Source organism: Cucumis melo, unplaced genomic scaffold (genome assembly GCF_025177605.1).
Source record: "Cucumis melo cultivar AY unplaced genomic scaffold, USDA_Cmelo_AY_1.0 utg000925l, whole genome shotgun sequence".
NCBI lineage: Eukaryota > Viridiplantae > Streptophyta > Magnoliopsida > Cucurbitales > Cucurbitaceae > Cucumis > Cucumis melo.
In genome coordinates, this window is record NW_026124296.1 from 17,501 (window position 1) to 39,776 (window position 22,276).

General features: G+C 34.8%; 2 non-coding genes across 2 annotated transcripts; both read left to right on the forward strand.

The window, feature by feature from the left end:
- Nucleotides 1-17,272: 17,272 nt before the first annotated feature.
- Nucleotides 17,273-17,346, forward strand: TRNAP-UGG (transfer RNA proline (anticodon UGG)). Its single transcript has one exon. It is a non-coding gene; the product is annotated as a tRNA-Pro (tRNA).
- Nucleotides 17,347-17,508: 162 nt separating this feature from the next.
- Nucleotides 17,509-17,582, forward strand: TRNAW-CCA (transfer RNA tryptophan (anticodon CCA)). The gene has a single exon. It is a non-coding gene; the product is annotated as a tRNA-Trp (tRNA).
- Nucleotides 17,583-22,276: the final 4,694 nt, after the last annotated feature.

The window sequence follows — 22,276 nt, forward strand, 5'->3', positions numbered from 1 at the left end:
GTGGACGTTCCTACGAAGAAACAATGATGATACTCGAACTCATGCCTTATCGAACATGTTATGCAATTTTAAAATTGGTTTATTCGGCAGCAGCAAATGCTAGCCACAATATGGGTTTCAACGAAAGAGATTTAGTCATTAGTAAAGCAGAGGTCAATCAAGGTACTACTGTGAAAAAATTAAAACCTCGAGCTAGAGGGCGAAGTTATCCCATAAAACGACCCACTTGTTCTATAACTATTGTATTGAAAAATACATCTGTGAATAAAGAAGAATTTAAAAGATACCAATACACCATAAACAAACCTGGTGGGTTGATAACTAAAGAAAAGTACACAGATATGACGTGTTATGAGATGTATACTAATGGGGGATTATGGGACAAAAAATAAATCCACTCGGTTTTAGACTTGGTGCAACCCAAGGGCATCATTCTCTGTGGTTTGCACACCCCAAAAAATATTCTGAAGGTTTACAAGAAGATCAAAAAATACGAGATTGTATCCGGAATTATGTACAAAAAAACATGAGAATATTTTCTGGTGTTGAAGGAATTGCACGTATCGAGATTCAAAAAAGAATTGATCTTATTCAAGTGATAATCTTTATGGGATTCCCAAAGTTATTAATAGAAGGTGGGTCTCGAAAAATCGAAGAATTACAGATGAATGTACAAAAAGAATTAAATTCTGGGAACCGAAAACTTAACATTGCTATTACAAGAATAGGAAACCCTTATGGACACCCTAATATTCTCGCAGAATTTATAGCCGGACAATTAAAGAATAGAGTTTCATTTCGCAAAGCAATGAAAAAAGCTATTGAATTAACTGAACAGGCGGGTACAAAGGGAATTCAAGTACAAATTGCCGGACGTATAGACGGAAAAGAAATTGCACGTGTCGAATGGATCAGAGAAGGACGGGTTCCTCTACAAACCATTCGAGCTAAAATTGATTATTGTTGCTATCCAGTTCGAACTATCTATGGGGTATTAGGCATCAAAATTTGGATATTTGTAGACGAGCAATAATAAGCCCTTACTCAACTTGTGTTTAAGTTTTATTCAATGATCGACCAAGAAATGACAAATCAGTCTTTTTCGTTTAAATAAAAAATGAGCAATTCTATAAGGTTAAATAAAAATGAAATTAATCATTTGAGATAATTGCTATGCTTAGTGTGCGACTCGTCAGTTTTTTTTATGTTCGGATTAAAACCAAAAAATAAAGAAGGATAAGCCCATACATAATCTGAACTAATAATTATAAAACTAATAACCAACTCATCGCTTCGCATTATCTGGATCTAAAAAACCAACCAGTCAAGATATGTTATATTGGTCATATCATTGTAGCAACTGAAATCTTTTTTGCATAAAAAAAATCCGATTATGAGTTGTCAAGCAATAAAAGTATGCGGATAAATGGAAGGGTGAAAGAAAGAGAGAAAAAGAATATGAATGATATATCATTCCAATACGTAATATGTAAGGTCTATGGGTCATCTCATAAAAGGTAGTGTAATAAAGCATTAAGACTGATGAATTCATAATTAGATGAATCTGTTCATAGAACAAAAAAGCCAAGAGCCCCGAGACAATAAAGACTGAGAAGATTGACTCAAAAACAAATTTTATTACGGGCTCCATTGTATAATTAAGACCTAACCATTAATCGAGAGGCGATGGGAACGAGGGAACCCGTGAATACATAATATTCTATTGAAAACGAATCCTAATAATTCATTGGGTAGGATGGCGGAAGGAACCCAAGACCAATCCATTTATTATGAGAGGTAGGTTCATGGGCTAACTAACCCGAGAACCAAAACATATATAAAAAGAGTAAATATTCGCCCGCGAACGTTTCCATTTTATTATATTTCTAAATTAGGGTCGATCAAATATAATAATAGATAAAAAAAGGCAAAACAAAATAAAGATTTGTTATAACCTTAATAATAAAAGAAAAAATAACAAAACGAGATTATATTATCTATAATTTTTTAGAAAACTATAATAAAAAAACTTATTCTATTATTCTAGAATCTATAAACAGTTTAGTTTTCTATCAAAAGAAAAGAAGATATACAAATTTCGAATAGATTGATTAAATGAAATATCAAAAATCCCATAATTGAATCTATTATTCAGAAAATATCAGTAAATACATGTATATTTTTTTGAATCGTTTCATTCGCGAGGAGCTGGATGAGAAGAAACTCTCATGTCCGGTTCTGTAGTAGAGATGGAATTTAGAAATAACCATCAACTATAACCCCAAAAGAACCAGATTCCGTAAACACCATAGAGGAAGAATGAAAGGAATATCTTATCGAGGCAATAGTATTTGCTTCGGGAGATACGCTATTCAGGCACTTGAACCCGCTTGGATCACATCGAGACAAATCGAAGCCGGACGAAGGGCAATGACACGAAATGCACGACGCGGTGGAAAAATATGGGTACGTATATTTCCGGACAAACCCGTTACACTAAGACCCACAGAAACACGTATGGGTTCAGGGAAAGGATCCCCCGAATATTGGGTAGCTGTTGTTAAACCAGGTAGAATACTTTATGAAATGAGTGGAGTAGCCGAAAATATAGCCAGAAAAGCTATTTCAATAGCGGCATCCAAAATGCCTATACGAACCCAATTCATTACTTCGGGATAGAAATGTAGAATCAAAGGAAAGCGATCTTTGTTTAAGATGAAAAAAAAACAATTGCAGATTTATTTTTTTTTTTTTTTGAAAAACAATATTTCTTTTTTTTTTTTTTACTTCGCCCTTTGCATTGAAAGAAAAGATTCCAAAATAATATGATTCAACCTCAAACCCTTTTGAATGTAGCAGATAACAGCGGAGCCCGAGAATTGATGTGTATTCGAATCATAGGGGCTAGTAATCGACGATATGCTCATATTGGTGACGTTATTGTTGCTGTAATCAAGAAAGCCGTCCCAAATACACCTCTAGAAAGATCAGAAGTGATCAGAGCTGTAATTGTACGTACTTGTAAAGAACTCAAACGAGAAAATGGTATGATAATACGATATGATGACAATGCTGCGGTTGTTATTGATCAAGAAGGAAATCCAAAAGGAACTCGAATTTTTGGTGCGATTGCCCGAGAATTGAGACAGTTAAATTTCACTAAAATAATTTCATTAGCACCTGAAGTATTATAAAATGAGACAGACCGTGAGATAGTTATACTATTTGAATGAAATTAATTAGTAGATTGTGTATCACGTATATACCTTTTAAAATTCATAACTATTTAATAAAAAAGAATGTTGATTAGATCAAAAATTTAAGTAACCAATAATTTTCGTTTATCATGGGTAAGGACACTATTGCTAACATAATAACCTCTATTCGCAATGCTGACATGAATAGAAAAGGAATGGTTCGAATACCATCTACTAACATCACCGAAAACATTGTTAAAATACTTTTACGAGAAGGTTTTATTGAAAACGTAAGGAAACATCGGGAAAGCAACAAGGATTTTTGGGTTTTAACCCTACGACATAGAAGAAATAGGAAAGGACCATATAAAACGATTTTAAATTTAAAACGGATCAGTCGACCTGGTCTCCGAATATATTCTAACTATCAAAAAATTCCTAGAATTTTAGGCGGAATGGGCATTGTAATTCTGTCTACTTCTCGGGGTATAATGACAGACCGAGAAGCTCGACTACAGGGAATCGGCGGCGAAATTTTGTGTTATATATGGTAATCTTTATGATATTCGAATTATACACAGAACTTCCCTATTTGTAAAAAAAAAAAAAAAAGAAAAGAGGTGGGTTTATAGTTTATAATACGACTCCCCCTTGATTAATTGATACTTTGAAGGGTGTTTCGTCTGGAATGAAAGAGCAAAAAAGGATTTCTGAAGGTTTAATTACTGAATCACTTACCAATGATATGTTTTGGGTTTGTTTAGATAATGAGGATCCAATTCTAGGTTACGTTTCAGGAAGGATTCAACATAGTTTTATCCATATACTAGGTAATAGAGAGTCAAAATTTCAGTAAGTTGTTACGATTCAACCAGGACCAGAAGGCGTATAATTTATAGACTACGAAACAAAGATTCGAATGATTAGGTGAAGTAGTCTTTTCACGTGCAATATTCTTTTTTTTGTAGGGAGATCCAATTCGAAATAGAAAATTTCAAGAAACTTATTTTCTTCCAATAAGTAGATTAAGGTAAGGAATAAAAAATATGAAAATAAGGGCCTCCATTCGGAAAATTTGTGAAAAATGTCGCCTGATCCGTAGGCGGAGACGAATTATGGTAATTTGTTCCAATCCGAGACATAAACAAAGACAAGGATAATCTTTATAAAAAAAAGGACCCCTAAAGGCCACCCACAATATATACATAAAAAGAAATTAAAGGATCCGTTTTGACATGAAATGGATATATCCATATATCTCTGACTTAGATTTATGAGATGATAAAATATGGCAAAACCCATACCAAGAATCGGTTCACGTAGAGAAATGGACGTATTAGCTCACGTAAAAGTACGCGTAGAATACCAAAGGGCGTTATTCATGTTCAAGCAAGTTTCAACAATACAATTGTGACTGTTACAGATGTACGGGGTCGGGTAATTTCTTGGTCCTCCGCCGGTACGTGTGGATTCAAAGGTACAAGAAGAGGGACACCATTTGCCGCCCAAACCGCAGCAGGAAATGCTATTCGGGCAGTAGTGGATCAAGGGATGCAACGAGCCGAAGTTATGATAAAGGGCCCCGGTCTCGGAAGAGATGCAGCATTAAGAGCTATTCGGAGAAGCGGTATACTATTAAGTTTCATACGGGATGTAACCCCTATGCCACATAATGGCTGTAGGCCCCCTAAAAAACGACGTGTGTAAAAATAAACATTGAAGAGAAATTTCAAGAGAAATAAATAATTCAATGATTTTATCAAAAAATATTACTATGGTTCGAGAGAAAATCAGAGTATCGACTCGGACACTAAAGTGGAAGTGTGTTGAATCAAGAGCAGACAGTAAGCGTCTTTATTATGGACGCTTTATTCTGTCTCCACTTATGAAGGGACAAGGGGATACTATAGGCATTGCGATGCGAAAAGCTTTGCTTGGAGAAATAGAGGGAACATGTATCACACGTGCAAAATCTGAAAAAATCCCACATGAATACTCTACCATAGTCGGTATTCAAGAATCAGTACATGAAATTTTAATGAATTTGAAAGAAATTGTATTGAGAAGTAATCTGTATGGAACTCGTGATGCGTCTATTTGTGTCAAGGGTCCTGGATGCGTAACTGCTCAAGACATCATCTTACCACCTTCGGTGGAAATCGTTGATAATACACAGCATATAGCTAACCTAACGGAACCAATTAATTTTTGTATTGAATTAAAGATCGAGAGGAATCGCGGATATCATATACAAACGCCAAATAATTTTCAAGACGCAAGTTATCCTATGGATGCTATATTCATGCCTGTTCGAAATGTTAATCATAGTATTCATTCTTATGTAAATGGGAATGAAAAACAAGAGATACTTTTTCTCGAAATATGGACCAATGGAAGTTTAACTCCTAAAGAAGCACTTCATGAAGCCTCTCGGAATTTGATTGATTTATTTATTCCTTTTTTACATGCGGAAGAAGAAAAAGAAAACTTCCATTTTAAAAATAATAAACAAAAAGTTACTTTACCCCTTTTTACTTTTCATGAGAAATTGGCGAAACTAAGAAAAAAGAAAAAAGAAAGAGCATTAAAATATATTTTTATTGACCAATCAGAATTGCCTCCTAGGATCTATAATTGCCTCAAAAGGTGCAATATACATACATTATTTGACCTTTTGAATAATAGTCCAGACGAACTTATGAAAATCAAACATTTTCGCATAGAAGACGTAAAACATATATTAGACATTCTCGAAATGGAAAAGAATTTTGCATAAATTTGAAATCCATTGGATTTTTGTTGTAAAAAAACTTTATAAAAAAAAAAGACGAAAATGAAGTTTGAATCTTTAACAGAATCCGTATACTCAAAATAAATCAAAAATTTCATTAAATATGTGTATCTAGGGGTAATTCACTTTGAAGCAACTATTCCCTAGATACACACATCGTGATATTTTATTTATTTCACAATTGAATCAATTTAAAAAAGCCCTAAAGTTAGGGATTTATCAATCGGTAATGTTGCTCCAATACCCAACCAAAGAGCTACTGCGGTACCAATCAAAAAGACGGTTGTCGCTACTGGACGACGAAATGGATTTTGGAATTTATTGACATTCTCCAAAAATGGTACAGTTAATAATCCCGCCGGTACGGAAACCATTAAAAGAACACCCAATAACTTATTTGGCACTGTACGAAGTATTTGAAATACGGGAAAGAAATACCATTCCGGCAATATTTCCAAAGGAGTTGCAAATGGATCTGCGGGTTCACCAATCATTGATGGTTCTAGAACCGCTAAGCCCACGTTACATGCAATAGTACCTAGAATGACTACTGGAAAAATATATAAAAGATCATTGGGCCATGCGGGTTCTCCGTAATAATTATGACCCATACCCTTAGCCAATTTAGCTCTTAATACAGGATCATTCAAATCTGGTTTTTTTGTTATTAGGATAGGTGAATTATTATGGATCCATCCCCCGAAAGAACCGGACATGATAATTTTTCATCATCCGGCTCGAGCACAAATCAAACGAACCAACTGGATCCAGAAAAAAAAATCGATATCTTATCCAAGCATATATAAAATAAATGAGTGATTCAATGTAAGAAAAAATTTAGCGGATTCCGTTTTCAAGAGTTACAATTATCCATTGCAAGGAATTAAGTTCGTACAGATAAATGCTCAATACCCAAGTAGGCTTACAAAGTTGATAATGTTCAAGTGCTTTCTGGGTCGTCTCAAACCTTGCGATGGGGCTTTAGCCCCCAAAAATATTGATACTTTTTACATCCAAAGGATTTACTTGTTACTAATAGAGTCTAGCCTATGTTCTTCTTTAGATCCCTTGTTTCACTCCGATAGTATTATAAATCGAGTCAATGCAGAGGAAATGAATGCATTTTCATACTATTAAGTAAGTGAAATAGATAAAACATAATCTGTATTATGGCATATATATCACCTATTCTAATGGATCTTACGGAGCCTGGTCATGCACGACATGGTCAAGTCTGATCATGGAAAAGATTCTCTTCAAGCGAACCAGCCTACCCTCTGTATGGAGCTTTCGCGGTGGTTGGAATAAAGACACATTTTGTTGTGAATCCCAATGTGGCAGATAAAAAGACATATATCTACACGGTCCAATCAATAGTTCAAGTCACACACTCCCATAATCCATTTTCTCTTCGAAGAATTCCCTTCAACTATTATTGAAAAATAACGAATAAAATTTCGTGGAGTTGAAGGGAAATATCCAAATACATGTCTTATTTTTCAATAATCCATATTTGCAGCAATGAAATACTCTTCTTCCCCCCTGAGTAATCATAAATAACTAATTACAAATCTATGATTTCTATTCTCTATAAAGGACCAGAAATGCCTTGCTTACGTATCATTGGGAAGTGCATTAACATAAATACGGCAGTAAGAAGAGGTAATACAAAAGTGTGTAAACTATAAAAACGAGTCAAGGTAGATTGTCCCACACTAGCACTTCCGCGTAATAACTCTACCAAAGGCGACCCTATTACTGGAATAGCTTCCGGTACACCTGTTACAATTTTGACTGCCCAATAACCAATTTGGTCCCGAGGTAAGGAATAACCAGTTACACCAAAGGATGCGGTCAATACAGCCAGAACCACACCTGTAACCCAAGTCAATTCACGAGGTTTTTTAAATCCACCAGTAAGATACACGCGAAATACGTGCAGGATCATCATTAAGACCATCATACTTGCCGACCATCTATGAACTGATCGGATAACCAACCAAAATTTGCTTCCGTCATTATATATTGAACAGAAGCAAAAGCCTCAGTAACGGTCGGACGGTAGTAAAAAGTCATAGCAAACCCCGTAGCTACTTGTACTAAAAAACAAGTAAGCGTAATTCCTCCTAGACAATAAAATATGTTGACATGAGGAGGAACGTATTTACTAGTTATATCATCTGCAATCGCCTGAATTTCAAGACGTTCTTCGAACCAATCATACACTTTATTGAGATAGGTAAACCAAGGGGACCCCCCTCTGAGAACCGTATATGAGAATTTCGTCTCGTACGGCTCAAACAGAAACACCCAAATACCGCTCGTAACGGATATGTGTACTAAAAAGTTTCAAACTTCTTAATGCTATGATTCAATTTTTTGTATCAAGATACGAAAGAATCAAAATCCGAAAAGTCTTCTTTGTAGTTATAATGCCCAAATATCAAGTCGGCTCATTCATAGTTATATTGATCATTAGGGGCCTCTTGAATCTTCTATTTACCTATTTTTTTTCTTTGATTTGTATGTAATGCGACTTTACTCTTGTTTTCTTTATTATTGATAGGAATTATCTTGTTAAGACCCTATGAATCAATTAAAACCTTAGATTCAGACTAGAACCACGATGATTCAATAAAAAACCTTCCAAAAAAAGTTCAAAAATTCCCTGAGTAAGAACCCTTGGATTATCACTTATTCAATGCTTATTCAATGACTGAATATAATGAAAAAAGCTAAAGAAAGGTTTATCCTTTAACCAAAATAAGTAGAAACGAAAGAATAAATTTTTTTTATTTATCACTTCTAACTCTTGTTTCGGAGTCCGGCCACGAGGTCTGATAAGTATGAATCATAGTTCTAATATTTGTTCTAATATTTTGGAATCTATTTCATATATTCTGTGCTCCAGATACTAGCCTAGACTGAATATCCAACGAGATCAAATCATCTTCATCAAGATGACCGACTTCTTCTCTGTCGTATCCATAGGATCAATTCTAACAAGTCACACACTCATATTCCGGAAATACAGAAAAAAATAAATTCCACGATCGAACTACCAAAAAATAGTGGGCTAAAAAGCAGAAACCTACATACTTTAGACTTTCCTTTTTATTGAAAAGTTATTTAGGGGTTCTTGTGAATCGAATCTAATTGCTTGAAATTCCGTCCAGTAAAATGGAAGAATTATAAATCTCCAAAATAATACATAGGAATATCGCAAATAAACCCATCGCGACACCCATTAAAGGTGTAGTTCCCCACCCAGGAGCCACTTTACCATATTCCGAATTCAATGGTTTCAATAAATCCCCTACAACAGTTCGTCTTGGCCCAGATCTAGAACTATCGTCAACGGTTTGTGTAGCCATAAATAATCCTATATTTTTTTTTATTCAGTGAGATCTGTTGACTTTGTATACCATTCCGTTGTAAATAAATGATCTTATTATAGATCCATTGTGGTCTTGAAATTATATAATAATGGAAACAGCAACCCTAGTTGCCATCTCTATATCTGGTTTACTTGTAAGTTTTACTGGGTATGCCTTATATACTGCTTTTGGGCAACCCTCTCAACAACTAAGAGATCCATTCGAGGAACACGGGGACTAGTTGAAGTAATGAGCCTCACAATATTGTGAGGCTCATTACTTCAATTGAGATAATGAGAAATCATTTTGCCTTTTTAGTTGGAGTTGGAACTTTAGGCGGTTCGCGAAAAAAGATAGCGAAAAAAATTATTCCTAGAGTCGAGACTAAGAGGAATGTATAAACCAATGCTTCCATAGATTTGATTTCGGTTTACAATTATAGCTTCCATACCTGTTTAATTGGGATCTTTTTACGGATAAAAAAAAGACCAAGACAAGAGTCAAAGAAATGAAAAGTAAGCAATCCGAATAAAGATTTATCCGGTACCCTATCTATGTCAAATCAAAAAATAAAGGAAAAAAAGAACAGAGCAATCTTGTATCAGACTAGACTCTTTTTGTAGTTGGATCTCCAAGTTTTTGGAATGCCCCAAATTCTACTTGAGCGTCCAAATCTGGGTCAATACCAGCAAAGACATCTCTGAACAAGGTTCTCGCACCATGCCAAATGTGTCCGAAGAAGAAGAGCAAAGCAAAGGAAGCATGCCCAAAAGTAAACCAACCCCTTGGACTGCTACGAAAAACCCCATCGGATTTCAAAGTAGCACGATCTAATTCAAAAATTTCACCCAATTGAGCACGTCTAGCATATTTTTTCACAGTAGCAGGATCACTATAACTGACTCCATTGAGTTCACCGCCATAGAACTCAACAGTTACACCGACCTGTTCAACACTATACTTCGATTCTGCTCTTCGAAAAGGAACATCGGCTCTAACAATTCCGTCTCCGTCTACCAAAACCAACCGGAAATGTTTCAAAAAAGGTCGGCATACGGCGTACAAAAAGTTCGCGCCCTTCTTTATCTCTAAAAACGAGGGTGTCCTAACCAACCAACAGCTATTCCATCCCCGTTGTCCATGGAACCCGCTCTGAATAATCCACCTTTTGCGGGATTATTCCCGATATAATCATAAAAAGCTAATTTTTCAGGAATTTTAGACCAAGCTTCTGATAAACTTTGATTTTCGGCTAACCCGGTACTAACTCTTCGATATATTTCTTGCTGGAAGTATCCCTGATCCCATTGATAACGAGTGGGCCCAAATAATTCAATCGGGGTAGTTGCTGAACCATACCACATAGTTCCAGCAACAACAAAAGCTGCAAAAAATACAGCAGCGATACTACTGGAAAGGACGGTTTCAATATTTCCCATACGTAATCCTTTGTATAGACGTTGGGGCGGACGAACACTAAGATGGAATAGGCCCGCTAATATGCCCAATGTACCTGCTGCAATATGATGCGAGGCTATTCCGCCCGGAACAAAAGGATCAAACCCTTCGACACCCCACGCAGGATTTACGGCTTGTACCCTTCCGGTTAATCCATAAGGATCGGATACCCATATTCCCGGACCATACAATCCGGTTACATGAAATGCACCAAAACCAAAGCAACCCAACCCTGAGAGAAATAAATGAATTCCAAAAATCTTCGGCAAATCCAAAGAAGGTTTTCCTGTACGTTCATCACAAAATATTTCTAGATCCCAATACACCCAATGCCAGATAGCTGCTAAGAAGCACAATCCAGAAAACACAATATGTGCTCCGGCCACACCTTCGTAACTCCAAATACCCGGATTCGTTATAGTCCCTCCTGTGATACTCCAACCCCCCCATGAATTGGTTATTCCTAAACGAGTCATGAAGGGTATAACGAACATACCCTGTCTCCACATTGGATCAAGAACAGGATCAGAGGGATCAAAAACTGCTAATTCGTATAGGGCCATTGAACCGGCCCAACCAGCAACTAGAGCTGTATGCATTATATGAACAGAAAGCAAACGACCGGGATCATTCAATACAACGGTATGAACACGATACCAAGGCAAACCCATGGAAATACCCCTTTATCAAGGAAAAATAGACACTATGTAACTTTATTGCACTGAAAAAAAAAACTATGCTACGGACCTCCCCTTTTGAGGGGATTATCTTGGCGAAAGGATTAATATTTAGTCTATTCTTTTAGTAATAATGGAACAATTCGATTCTATTCGTAGGAACAAAAAGAAGCAGATCTATTCTATACTCGATAAGTACCAATACGCAATGGTAGATGGGAATTGATCCTATTTTATAGGAGTGAATGTATACATACTTGTTCATCATTCAAAAACCTATTCGGGAAGAAGTTTCCCTTATTAATTCTGTTTTCCTTTTTTATGAACTTATTAAATCTATGTATAAAATATGCTAAAAGATAAAATCTGATAAAGGCCCATCTTATTTATTAAGACAATAAACCCGTTGTTACGCTTCCACATCAAAGTTAGCTATAGTACTTAATTCTTTTTTCTTTGCTTTAATGCCTATTGGTGTTCCAAAAGTACCTTTTCGAAGTCCCGGAGAGGAAGACGCATCGTGGGTTGACCTATAGTGCGACTTGTCAGATATATTGGGTCATATGGTATTTCCCCGTTCTCTCCCCCGATCGAGATATCCTCTCTTTCGCCCAAGACGGATTGATTTAATCATCAAAAATTTGGAGCGTGAAGTGCAATTAGATCTATTTTTTGGGGGGTATCCAGATTAATATTATCAATTAGAATAATTTATGGTTTTCTCGGTTGTACTAATAAAATGAAGTATCCAGGCTCCGCTTAGAAAAAACTCAATTTGGAATCTATCTATTCTATGATTACTACTACTTGTATCATATTCGATTTATCAATAGCATTGATAGAAAACTTTTAATCAATCGAGTAATATGAAGTAAATTGAAAAAAAAAAAGAAGTCGTAGCAAAAAGCCATGCTATTGGGGCATTTGTCCTATATGTGCAAATCCAAATCGGGCAGATCTTGACTCGGAGTAGAGCATAAACCTAAAAGAATTGAAGAAGACCATTTTGGAACAAGAAAATGACATCGGAATTGAAATTGAATCTCGATGAAACAATATATCAATGAAAAGTTAGTTCGATAAATTGAAAATTTAATGAATTGTTTTTTTATTTATTGAAATTTATAGTATAGATAAACGACCGCGGGCCAAAGGACAAAACTCATCCATTTTGAAAAAAAAATGGAAGGTAAGAAAAAGCCCCTTCATTAGAAGTTAGAAAGAGTCCTCTAAAGAAGGCTAAAATCTAAACATTGATTCTTTTTTCGCTATTTTTTTTGAACCGTATGCATCAAAAGGTGCCCGTACGGTTCTTAAGGGATACAATTTTATCCTAATCAACCGACTTTATCGAGAAAGATTACTTTTTTTAGGCCAAGAGGTTGATAGTGATATTTCGAATCAACTTATTAGTCTTATGGTATATCTCAGTATGGAGGATGATACCAAAGATCTGTATTTATTTATAAACTCTCCCGGTGGAGGGGTAATAAGCGGATTAGGTATTTATGATACTATGCAATTTGTGCAACCAGATGTACAGACAATATGCATGGGATTAGCCGCTTCAATGGGATCTTTTATTCTAGTCGGAGGAGAAATTACCAAACGTCTAGCATTCCCGCACGCTCGGCGCCAATGAGTTTTTTTTAGACAAAAAGAAAACTATGCCTTCGCCATATAAAATATTAAGTAATAATAGCATGGCACTTTGAATTCGATATGAGAATTTTTTTTTTTCTAAACCATTAGGTTATGTATCGAAAGAGTAGTATGAGATAAAAGGCATTTCCGATTGTAGGCTGATTTATCGCGGAGGCCTCTTTCAGCGTCACAAACTTTTTTGTTTTCACGACGGAAGACTCTTAACAATATTTCTGTTATGAAAGACTACGAAATATTTATTTTTAAGAAAAAAAATAAAAAAAAGAAACTTTGGGATTGCTGAATAACAAACGAAATCATAAAGCAACGGAACCATCATAGTATTTTGAAATTACTAAAAAAAAGGAAGGGTGGTTATTGGATCATTTACTGCTCTGGGTCTGCTAGATCCTATATTTTCTATTCCTTCGCTGGAAGGTAAAAATGAATTCCATTGTGGAGCCGTATGCACTGCACAAAGGATGCCTGTACGGTTGTTAATCCTATCTTTTTTTTATTATCTTTGACTCATCATGATAATGATGTAAGATAGAGAAAACCATTTATTAAATCATCAGGGTAATGATCCATCAACCTGCTAGTTCTTTTTATGAGGCACAAACGGTAGAATTTATCCTGGAAGCGAAAGAACTACTGAGGCTGCGCGAAATCCTCACAAGGGTTTATGTACAAAGAACAGGCAAACCCTTATGGGTTATATCCGAAGACATGGAAAGGGATGTTTTTATGTCAGCAACAGAAGCCCAAGCTCATGGAATTGTTGATCTTGTAGCGGTTGAATAACAAATAGCAGGTATTTCACGCAAAAATCCGAAATTTTCGATTTTCTCTTTTTACCGGGGTTAATATATTACTATTAATCATATTAATTATTAATATCGAATATAGAAGTAATTCATAATCATCCGGTTAGGATTGATCTAAACCAACTCATTATGTATACAATTCAACATGCCAACTATTAAACAACTTATTAGAAACACAAGACAGCCAATCAGAAATGTCACCAAATCGCCCGCCCTTCGGGGATGCCCTCAGCGTCGAGGAACATGTACTAGGGTGTATGTGCGACTCGTTTAGACCATGGACCGGGACAAAAGAAAGTACAAAATTTTTCCCGTATCAGTTATAAGTACAGTGAATAGGATAGAATGAATGGAAGAAATCCGTTCACTACCGAAAATAAATAAACAAAGATTTATCGTATCCTTTTATTGTGTATCAAATTTATGGTTTCTATTGGTGCAAATCCAATCATCTCTATTTTCAATTTTAGATGAGAAAGAATTCCCCATTGGTAACAAATGCTTATCCATTAAGCAGAGGAAATCCTATTTAACAGAAGGATTATAGCCTTATTCTTCCAAGAACGGACTAAGAGGGTCAGCTACCCAACCAATCTTCATAATTAAATACCGTTACTGTATAGGTAGATCTCGTTGTGAAAGACCGATTACTAGATAATTCATGGGTAGAGCCAAAGAGGGTGAACTGTACAAGTTAACAATAACATTGATGAAATAAAAGAAGGAGCTCCGGTGTATAGAGAGGACCTCACCGTTTAAGAAGTAACCATAGAAACGAAGGAACCCACTATTTCTTTATCCATTTCTATTTTTATTTATTTACTCTATTTTTGTTTTTTATACCTAGTAAAAATACTATTTCGTATTTTGGGGTGATTAGAACAAAAAAAGAAATAGTGGTCGGGAAGGTTATAGTAGCAAAAGCCATTGGAATTTTTATTTTATACATTGGAAAAATACGTTTTGTTATTAATAGACTAGGAAAGGAGAAAGGAATAACTGAAAGAAAGGAAATCCATTAGTTATTCATCAAAGTTTCATTTATTCAATGACTAGAATTAAACGAGGATATATAGCTCGGAGACGTAGAACAAAAATTCGTTTATTTGCATCAAGCTTTCGAGGGGCTCATTCAAGACTTACTCGAACTATTACTCAACAGAAAATAAGAGCTTTGGCTTCAGCTTATCGGGATAGAGGTAGGCAAAAAAGAAATTTTCGACAGTTGTGGATCGCTCGAATAAATGCAGTAATTCGATCTAATAAGGTAGACTACAGTTATAGTAGATTCATACACAATCTGTACAAGAGGCAGTTGCTTCTTAATCGTAAAATACTTGCCCAAATCGCGATATTAAATAGAAATTGTCTTTATATGATTTCCAATGAGATCATAAAATACGAAGATTGCAAAGAATCCAGCGGAATGCTTAAAATGGAGTTCTCTGGAGAATGAACTCCGAGAAGGTAGAGTAGAAATTAGTATGATAAAATATGATAAAGTGGTCAAAATGAGCAAATATGTTCAATAAAAAAAAAACGATTTATTCTTCTTCCACTATTCTTTCTTTTTCTTACGACACGACAATCGAATCTAGATTTTCGGATTTTTCGAACAAAGAATCAATCTGCGGTTGAGTTTGGATTAGAATTTTAATTCAATTAAAGAGTAAGCTAAGTCTATTTATTCCTGGTTCTAAGACCAATAGTTCTAGCGGTCGACTCGCTTCTTTCAAATTGTTTCTCATTATTAAGAAAAGGTAACAAAGATAAAATACGAGCTTGTTTTATAGCAATAGTAATTAAGCGTTGCTGTTTTAAGGTCAATCTATTTACCCGTCTAGATAATATTTTTCCTTGTTCACTAATAAATCGACTAATTAAACTCATGTTTCTATAATCAATTCGATCCCCCGATGGAATCGGGGGCAAACGCCTACGAAAAGATCGTTTGGATTTAAGAAAGAGTCGCTTGGATTTATCCATGGTTTTTTTATTCCTTATCCCGAAAATCCTATTTCTTAATTCTAAATCATTTTAGATCCGATCGAAATAGGATTTGGTTTGTTTATATTTAAATCTAAAATATGTCTAATATATGTAATTTTTCATCTTCCTTGGATTGGAAAAGGGTGACACACAGCCGATCGGTTCGATCTATTTCTTTATCTCCCCATGAATCGTATGTTTGTAACACCGGGGACAGAATTTTCTCAATTCCAATCGACTAGGCGTATTGTGTCGATTCTTTTGAGTAATATATCTGGAAATCCCTATTGATTCCTTATTAACACCGTTTCGAACACAACGAGTACATTCCAAAATAACAGTTACTCGGGCATCTTTACCCTTGGCCATGAACCTCCCTTGGATTTTTGATTCACGCAACTCTTCCATTTTCCGATCCAAAATGAAGAAAAAAAGAAAAATTGGTAACTCGAAATAAAATTATGAAAGATTTCGTTACAATCAAATATTAAAATATAGTAATACAATAATTTCTAAATTTAGAATCGCAGTACAGTTTTTCATTTAAGTATTTTGTATGATATTGTTGCCCTAGCCATCACATTTTCATTTTCGTTCTCACTCTTTTATTAATTAAATTTGAACCTGGCGCCGCGTCCGAGTTTGACTGAGGTTGAATCCATTTTGATTCTTTCTAACTTATTCTAAGTCTAAAAACTCTAAAAAAAAGAAGGGGGAAGGGGATTAGTCAAAGATATTTGATTGTTTTTCTAATCTTCTTCACCCCTTCCCAAGTCAATAACTAGAATGAAAAAAACGGGAATACCAACGCATCCGGGAATAAACGATTGATCTCGATTAATAGACCCGCTAAAGCCCCGAACCATATAGTACTTACTACCGGTGCCACGGAGAGATATGTTTTTAGATCTCGCATTGAAAACCCTCCTACTTTATAGTAATTTGTAATACATACTGGTATTACATACCATCAAATGTATATATAGTTAATAACCGCTTGTATTGTCCGCGGAATTCCTAATTCAAATTGAAATGTACAACAGTTCAATTCGGTAGATATTCCCTTTTTTATTAAAAAAAATATGTAGCTTTCCGCCCCACCCCAAATATTCATTTTTCTTTACGGCGGATTTAATATTTATTATTTCATACGTATATAAGTCTTTTTATTATTTTTATTATATTTTATATATGATATGAGACAAAAAAGAAGAAATGGCAAGATAATTTGTGTATACCAATGGAGGAAATAAATAAAAAATGTGGAAAACAAGACAGGGATTCTCTACAATAACACTGTAGACCAATTGAAAGGGATGTAGCGCAGCTTGGTAGCGCGTTTGTTTTGGGTACAAAATGTCACGGGTTCAAATCCTGTCATCCCTACCTATTACTTATCTTCTGAACAGTAACGAGGAATCAATTGAGATCCATAAAAATTGAACATACATATATCGAATCAATCTTTTTTTATTTAATTTTATGATATTCTCTATGATAATATATGTATCGAAGATATATTCGGGTTGCTTTTAGTTTGATAATAAAACGCTCTTAGTTCAGTTCGGTAGAACGCGGGTCTCCAAAACCCGATGTCGTAGGTTCAAATCCTATAGAGCGTGATTCGATTCTTGTTGTTGTTAAATCAAAATGATACTGAAATAATTCAACAGAAATCAAAATTTTACCTCCTATAAAGCAAGTAGGGGGTCAATCAAAAAAAAGAACTGTTAATTAATCAAAGGTCCAACTGATCCCCCCGTCTGTATTGTAAATATGCGGTCACAAATAATCCAGCCAAAGTAATAGGAATTAGACCTAATACGATTCCAAATAGAAAAACTTCAATCATTTCAATTTAGTTGAACGAGGAAAAGGAGAGGTAATATCTATCCTTAAAATATTAATCGGTATTGCCCATGAATCTCAATGACCAAGAATTCGAAATTGAATTGACAAGGTAAAGAACTCTACAATATATAGAATATATTGAATAACACCGAAATCTTTCTTTTTTTTGAATTGTGCATTCAATGAATTTTAATCAAATAAGTCGTATCTTGTTCAGACCGATAAATAGAGCTGAGGTTATAGTTAAAACTGCTAGTAGAAAACCGAAATAACTAGTGATAGTAGGCATGACGAGGCTAAATGAAATACGTTATTTTTATCCATATGTTTATAAAGCACTTCCCTAAGTTTCTATTTTTGAAAGATACGCGGATGGATAAGTAAAAATACTAATTGAAAAAATATATTCAATTGAAAGTTTTTGATTCATCTATTATTATGATTATAGATGATACTAACAAAAATCTTGTGACATAGGTAAGAAATCAATTCATCATCTGTCTCTCTATCCCGCAATTCGGAATCAAGGGATTCATTGAACAACTCTTGAGTTTTCAAAACAAATATTCTTATTATAAAGAATTTATAAACAATAATTTAATATATAAATCTAGTAAATATATAAATCTATTAAATGGATTCTAAATAATTAGAAAGAAAAAAAAAAAAAAAAAAGAAAAATAATAAATAAACTATGTTGTGTAACTTGATTCCAAAAATGAAATGCTCTTTGAATCGCTGAAGAATGAATGACCTTATAATGCCCTTTATTTATGAAATTGTATTCCCACTAATTAGATTTTATGTAGTGGGTTCATTTCCATAAAATCTTTTTTAAAAAGAAAAAAAGTATCGCACGATCAGATCACTCGAAACTAGGTTCTCCATTTATTCTTATTCTTTCCATATTAAAAACATTCTTCTAATTAGTTGAAGAACGATCGTTTGAGTCTAATATAAAACAATAATGCGTGCATTACGAATATTTATTATTCTTCTATTCGTTGTTCTGTTTCGTTCATCGAATCCTATGTACTACTGTTACTTGTTACTGGACGACTAACCAATTCCTTAAAATAAAAAAAGATTCAAACAAAAATATAACTACAAACACAAAAGAAATATTTCGAGATTTCACGTCTAATTTCATTGAATTTTGGGACTATTAGAATCTGCTTCCTAAATTATTATAAACCAACCAGTCGGATTCACATTTTACCCAATCTTCGCTTTCTAGCCCGAAGCCAATAACCGATAGAATCCTTAATACTACAGACAGGCATTTTCAGAATTTTCTATTGAATGAATGGTATATGATTCTACATCGACAAGCAGCAAGAAAAGAAGAAACAAATTATATTATTTAGTTTTAGTGCTTCATTTGATACTTATTGTGAAATTGCGTTGCTGCGTCAGAAGAAGGATAGCTATACTGATTCGGTATACTCTAAAAACACCCTCGGTACAATATTGACGATCTTACAAAGATAAAATTTCAGTTAATTTCCATTTACTGATCTCATCTTTTACGGAATCGATCCCCCTTTTGACTGTACAAGAATATGTGGAGCTCGGCATGTCTGGAAGCACAGGAGAACGTTCTTTTGCTGATATTATCACCAGTATTCGATACTGGGTCATTCATAGCATTACTATACCTTCTCTATTCATTGCAGGTTGGTTATTCGTCAGCACGGGTTTAGCTTACGATGTTTTTGGAAGCCCTCGTCCAAATGAGTATTTTACAGAGAGCCGACAAGGAATTCCATTAATAACTGGCCGTTTTGATTCTTTGGAACAACTCGATGAATTTAGTAGATCTTTTTAGGAGGACCAAATGACTATCGATAAAACTTATCCTATTTTTACAGTGCGATGGTTAACTGTTCACGGACTAGCTGTACCTACCGTTTCTTTTTTAGGGTCAATATCAGCAATGCAATTCATCCAACGATAAACCTAATCCGAATTATAGAGCTATGACACAATCAAATCCGAACGAACAAAATGTTGAATTGAATCGTACCAGTCTTTACTGGGGGTTATTACTCATTTTTGTACTTGCTGTTTTATTTTCCAATTATTTCTTCAATTAAATAAAAGAAAATACTAAATAATAGTACGAATTATCTTATCCCATTCGGAAGGATATCATCTCATAATTATCTATGACTGTTTCTGTCTCTAGCACGACCACTTGATGAAATGGGGAGGGAAGTGGGACAAATGGCCGAGACTACTGGAAGGATTCCTCTTTGGATAATCGGTACTGTAACTGGTATTCCTGTGATCGGTTTAGTTGGTATTTTCTTTTATGGTTCATATTCCGGCTTAGGTTCATCTCTGTAATAATCGGATGAACTGAGTTGGAGACATGAAAGCGTAAGAACTCAACAGGATCCCCCTCAAATCAGAAAAAAAGAGGGGGTAGGTCCCGTTGAGCTCTTACTAATTAGAATTAGACTAATTTATTCATATAAATGAAAAAATGGATCTTTCCTATTTTTTCAAAAAACTTCATTTCTTTCTGATTCTGAATTGCTTCAAAAAAAAAATTGATTCAGACCATCTCTTTCGCGATCGTATCGGTCGATACTTTCATTTCAAAGCGAAAAAAAGAAAGAGAGAATCACTCGATTCCCTCTTTCTGGATGATACAATCCCAATATAACAATATTATATTTCTATCGATCAGATATCACAAACCCTTTAAATAGATTAAAATATACTAATAGAATTTTCTATAGTTATTTTAATATAAAATAGAATTGAAAAATTCATTGAATTTGTTCACTACTTATGTAATAAATCGAAAAAAAGGTTCTGATAAACCGGGAAAAATTGAAACTAAGAATAGAGATCTTTGACGAACGGGATCAAGAATAATTCATTAGTTTATTATTTCGACACCAGAACAAGAAAAGGAATTTTTCTGGTATCGAATACTAGAAAGATGCATAATTCCTTCTAGAATCCTTTGTTCCCTTCATTTTTTTTCTATTCTCCATTTACTTATCTTATTTTTAATATCTACTCTATTTTTATTCTATTAGAATAAAAATAGACACATTCAATGACATTTCAATCTGGCACCAGTGACATAATAATCATAATAATACCGCTCCTATTTGTATTGTAAAAAACAAAGAAATAAAGAAGAGGTAAAATAGTCTTCCTGACAATATAATATCCATACTATGACTAGTAATGCGGTACAAGTAATTACCGAAATAGGGTCGAAAAAGAATAAAAAAAAAAACAAGGGAAAAAGTTTTTCATAATTTTTTGATCATACATAATTAAATTATAGAATTGCCAACAAGAATTTGGTTTTTTTTACGAACTTTATTTGATAAATCCCCAGATTTAGAAATTCATTTCGGACAATTGAACCTTCTCAAACTGTTTCTTTTTAAGAACTAAAAAGATTTGTGCCAAAATAACAGATGCAAAAAAGAACAAAAGGCCTTGGACACGTAATGGATCTTGAAGGACGATTTCCGCATCTCCCTGACCAAATCCTCCCACATTAGGATTACTCGTTAATGGTTGATCAAGTTTGATGGATTCGCCCTCTGAAACAAGAAGTTCTGGTCCTGGAGGGATAATATCAACCACTTGACGCCCATTCGCTGCATCCACTATGGTTATTTCATATCCTCCTTTTTCTTTTCGTATTATTTTGCTTACTATCCCTGCTGCTGTAGCATTATAAACATTATTATTACTCTTACTCCCGTCGGGATAAATCTGACCCCTTCCCCTGTTCCCGCCTACGTATATGGGATATTTTAAGAAGTGAACATCTTTCTTAGTCGCAGGGTCCGGGGAAAGAATAGGAAAGGTGATTTCACTATATTTCTGACCAGGAACAGGACCTATCACAAGAATATTTTTTTTAGTGGGACGATAGCTCTGAAAAGAAAGATTGCCCATCTTTTCTTTAATCTCGGGAGAAATACGATCGGGGGGGGGCTAATTCAAACCCCTCGGGTAAAATAAGAACAGCCCCCACATTCAAACCACCCTTTTTTACCATTCGCAAGAACTTGTTTCAGTTGCATATCATAAGGAATTCGAACAACTGCTTCAAATACAGTATCAGGAAGTACCGCTTGTGGAACCTCGATATCCACGGGCTTATTAGCTAAATGGCAGTTGGCGCAGACAATACGGCCGGTTGCTTCTCGTGGATTTTCATAACCCTGTTGTGCAAAAATGGGATATGCATTTGAAACGGGTGCCCAAGTTATTATATATATCATGAGTGATACGGAAATAGATCGAGTAATCTCTTCCTTTATCGAAGAAAAGGTATTTCTAGTTTGCATGGTCCAATCATTGAGCCCAAAAATTTCTACAATAAAATTAGGTAGGTCCCTAGTATAAGTTCCCTATCCATGATTCTGCTATTTACTGAAATAAAGTTACTCGAATATAGGAGGCATCCTTCGCGATGGGTAGA